Consider the following 5,084-nt stretch of genomic DNA (forward strand, 5'->3'; position numbering starts at 1 on the left):
GGTGATTAAAGAAGACAGCTTGCATTGAAGAAGACAAATTTTGCTGTGGTTACATTGGATCATTAATACATACAGTTTTCTTTTTCCATTACCTTTTTGTGTTTGATTATTTCTCATCATGTTATTCAGTGCTACCAGTCTTTGCAAATCTTTAGTTCTATTTAAATCATAACAGTAATCCCACTGTCCTTCAAGGTGTCATGGAAGCCATTGTTCACACAGTAAGATCCCACATACAGCAATGAGCATTGACTGTGTTAGTGATAGTGGTTGAGGGACAAATTTATGATAAATTCTACGGGAAAACTCCCCAACGCTTCTTCAAAGAGTGCAATGGAATCATTTAAACCAGCTCGAGCAGAAAGGCAAAGTAAAAAATCTCTGACGCCAAAAACTTTCCTTGGCACTGTAGTATCAATCTAGATTATGGACTTAGAACTCTGAATTGAAATTTCCGTACACAACCTTCTAACTCAGAGAAAAGAAACTGCCACTGAAGCAAAGCTTGCACACAACTGAACTATAGCAAATTAACACTGCTTAGTAGTTTATTTATATTAGAAGTCAGAGCAAAAAAAATTGGTGAAGATCTCATAGAAGAATCCCTACTTTTCCAATTCAATCAAATCAAATCCAATTCAGAGTCTCAACAAGTTGAGACATTTCAGATCCAGGCTGACAAGACAGGGCGAGCGACCAAATCACCCTGTCCTGGGCCTGATCTACATGAGCCAAGTTGATTGGAGGAGCAAAGCAACACCTCCTCCAAGACTTGAGCTCATTTGCATCTTAGCCAAAAGGCCGGGATGCAGCTTTTAAAAATTGCTTCATATGAAACATATGAAGCTTCAATGCAACCCAACGACCCCAACCAAGTGCAGCATCCAATCCATACTACACTTGATCTTAGCCAAAAGGCCGAGAAGCGATGAATCCCTACAGTACAGAAGGAGGCCATTCGGCCCATCGAGTCTGCACCAACAACAATCCCACCCAGACCCTATTCCCATAACCCCACATGTTTATCCTGCTAATCCCCTGACACAATTTAGCACGGCCAATCAACCTAACCTGCACATCGTTGGACTGTGGGAGGAAGCCGGAGCACTCGGAGGAAATTCACGCAGACACAGGGAGAACATGCAAACTCCACACAGTCACCCGAGGCCAGAATTGAACCCGGGTCCCTGGCGCTGTGAGGCAGCAGTGCTAACCACTGTGCCACCGTGCTGCCCGACAGCACTGAGCAGGCTTTGCTAGGGAACTAGCCATAACCCTCTCCTGCACTGGTAAAGTGGTGCCCATAAATCTCACAGTGACTCAACAACTCTCACAAGTCACCCTCGTCTGCTCTGTGCCGTTCAAAAAGCATAAATATAGAAAATGGGCATTAGAACAATAACATATTTCATGCTATAAAAGCAAATTTTCCACCACAAAAAGCCTATTTTTCATGCTTCATGGAATTTGTGCTAAATTCTCTCACTGTCCCTTAATTAATGTGTGCAAGGCCATTCACCGCCTCATTACTCTGATGCTTCTTTGTGTTAGGAGAAGGTAATTATTTCATTAACAGTCAAATAACAACAATTAACCGATGTTAAATCCCGCGATGTGGCCCTTTCAAATGCAGATTACTGTGTACAGTCGCATGCTGTCAAACATTATTCCTCTCACACTCTCCAGTTATCATTTGGCCTTACAATTTCAAGCTAAAACAAATCGCTCCCTCTTTGACAGGTACTTGAGTCCTGGGCACAGAAACAACAGTCTTTTCCCAGGACATGTTGACCTTCATGGTGAGATGATTTGAGTACAGGAGAAAGGATGTCTTACTGTAGTTGTACAGGGCCTTGGTGAGACCACACCTGGAGTACTGTGCATGGTTTTGGTCTCCTTGCCCAAGAAATGATTAGCTTGCCAGAGAAGGAGTGCAATGAAGGTTCACAAGACTGATTCCTGGGATGGCAGGATCGTCATATAAAAAGAGATTGCATCGACTAGGCCTGTTTTCACTGGAGTTTAGGAATATAGAATCATAGTATCCTACAGTGCAGAAGGAGGCCCATTTGGCCCATCGAGTCTGCACTGACAATAATCCCACCCAAGCCCTATCCCCATAACCCCATGCATTTGCCCTAGCTAGCCTCCCTGAGACTAAGGGCAATTTAGCATGGCCAATCCACCTAACCTGCACATTTTTGGACTGTGGGAGGAAACTGGAGCACTCGGAGGAAACTCATGCAGACACAGGGAGAATGTGCAAACTCCACACAGAGAGTAACCTGAGGCTGGAATCGAACCCGGGTCCCTCGCACTGTGAGGCAGCAGTACTAACCTCTGTGCCACCGTGCCGTACGAGAAGGGATCTCATTGAAATATATAAAATTTTGGACAGGTTAGATGCAGGGATGATGTTCCTCCCTGTCTGGGGTGTCTAGATAAAGTTTTAAAGTTTAGTAATTAGTGCGACACGTCGGCTTACATTAACATGGCAATGAAGTTGCTATGAAAATCCCCTAGTTGCTACACTCCGGTGCCTGTTCGGGCACACTGAGGGAGAATTTAGAATGGCCAATGCACCTAACCAACATATCTTTCAGACTGTGGGAGGAAACGGGAGCACCCGGAGGAAACCCACGCTGACTCAGGGAGAACGTGCAGACTCTGCACAGACAGTGACCTAAGCTGGGACTCGAACTTAAGGTCCTGGTGCTGCGAGGCAGCAGTGCTGACCACTGCGCCGCCATGCCACCCCAGATAAGGGGCCACATTCTCAGGATATGGGGTAGGCCATTTAGGACTGAGATGGGGAGAAATTTCTTTAAGCAGAAATTAGTGAAGCTGTGGAATTCTCTACTCCAGAAGGCTCTGGAGGCCAAGTCACTGAATATATTTAAGAAGGAATTAGATTGATTTTTAGACACTAAAGCAGTCAGAGGTTATGAAGAGAGCATTGGAGTGTGGTGTTGAAATAGAGGATCAGCCATGATCACATTGAATGGTGGAAAAGGCTTGAAGGGCCAAATGGCCTCCTCTCACTCCTATTTTCAATGGGCTAAATCTTACCAAAAAATGGCAGAGTGTTGTTTCCAATGTGTCTTTCTCCAGAGAAATGTGTTGGATTTCTCTCCAGATCTATCACAGTCTGCCAAAAGAAATGTAGGGGCGTGTTTCACGCCATCATACAGGGGGGCAGGGGCTCAACACATTGGCAAAACCCAGCTGCACCAAAATCAGGGCACCACCTTTAAAGGGCGCCCTGGTCATTACCTGAGTTAACTTCCCGCTCATCCGCTCCCCCTCCAGCCCACCAGGGAGGGCTCAGGAGTGCCCTCCCCACCCCCACCCCCCCCCCCCCGCCCCACCCCCCACCCCCGCTTGGAGTCAGCACTTCTCTACCCACCCCTTGCCATCATTGGCCCCTTCACTCTCCCTCATCATCAACCCCTGCCACCATCCAGATCATCGGCCCCTTCCCCCCACCAGATCATCGATCTTCCCCAACACCATTCCCCCGCCCCTCCTCCCCATCATCGGCCCCTTCTCTCCCCGTCCCCACTTCAGAGGTAGCTACCTCTACTCCTCCCATCCCCCCAAAAGCCATCATGGCAGCCCTAGCTCCTTCGTCCGCTCCAGGCCACCACCACATCTAAATGAATTCCCCCCAAATTAGGTTCCCATTGGGTCTCGCCCATTGACACAGGTTGGCATTGCCAGGTTGGCATTGCCAGGACACTGCCTGGCCATGTCCCTCTACCCGGGGAGCTATATGTACATGTACGCCTCTGAGGAGACCCCCACAACAGGTTAATATCTAGGTGGACCTGTTGTAAACTGCGCAGACATGACAGTGTCAGTACACCATGGAGGGGTGGTCAATATTTGGCGAGAGGGTGGGTTAATTATTTTGAAATCTATTCAAATGCATGTAAAGCAGGTTCTCATCCAATATTGGCGTGAACCTGATGACATCACCAGGAAGATCCGAAATCACGAACTCACTGGCACGAACTGGGACTTCCAGATCTTGAACCCACACCCAGCATTGGCACAGACAGCGAGTGTGGGCTCAAGATTGACCCCATGTTTCTCAGATCCCTGCTCTTTAAAATGAACCTTAAAAGATGATACTTCTAGTTTAGCCATAAAGGGTTGGTGATTTTTTCCCATCCTGTAAGAAAACTCATAGTGCCATGTCCAGAAAAGCTGTGTCTTCATACGATAACCACAGGGGTGTGTCTGCTGTGTTTTTACACATTTTTGCTTTGCCACATTGGACCAAATTCTGCTGATGCAGGTCATTTAGGTGGATCTTTTCCAGTGCCCTTCAGTTCAAAAAATGATTGTGCCACAACTTGTTGGAAGGGTGAGCTGATAACTGGGTCAAAAGGGCATCTCGGGCCTTGGAGAATGATAGAACAAACAATGTATCTTCTTAATTGGTGAGAATTAAGGATTGTGAAAGAAACAGAGAAAAGATGCAAAATTAAGTTGGGTAAATTAGGTTCAAATCAAATATAGAAAGAGGCAAAGAGGGGGAAAGAAAGATCAAGGGGAGAGAAAAGACGATGGACCTTTTTGTTACAAAAATAAGGAAAACATTTTAAACTTTAAACATTATAAAGTCGCTGAAAATTTACTACATCTAGGAATGAAACTCAACAATTTAAATGATTCCTTTTCTGGACCTGAAGCATTGTATTAACAATGATCACAGTAATAAAAGGGTGCTATGTTATTAACTAATAGTCCTAATTTCCTTGATGAGCTTAATAAGCAATTAATGTGCAAATCCAGCAAATTCTTAAAACAACATGGAGGATTCGAGTTAAATGCCTTTGTGTTAGACACACAGTGAACATCAACCAACAAGTTCTGAAGGTTTGTGACTCACGATATATCTCTTGGTTCCCTGAATTTTGAGGATAAATTGCAGCCATTATATTTCCATACAGATTGTGTTGATTGGGAAATAAATGACATGTTCCGGGGAGGGGAGAATGATAGTCTTTACCTTCTGGATCAAGAAACAGAGCTACTAATAGACAATAGTTTCATGAAAAGGATATATCAATAGACAC

At 45.2% G+C, this 5,084-nt stretch overlaps 1 pseudogene; it reads right to left on the bottom strand.

Annotated features, from left to right (window-relative positions):
* Positions 1-727: 727 nt before the first annotated feature.
* Positions 728-930, bottom strand: LOC144501509 (U2 spliceosomal RNA; annotated as a pseudogene).
* Positions 931-5,084: the final 4,154 nt, after the last annotated feature.

Source organism: Mustelus asterias, chromosome 1 (assembly GCF_964213995.1).
Source record: "Mustelus asterias chromosome 1, sMusAst1.hap1.1, whole genome shotgun sequence".
NCBI lineage: Eukaryota > Metazoa > Chordata > Chondrichthyes > Carcharhiniformes > Triakidae > Mustelus > Mustelus asterias.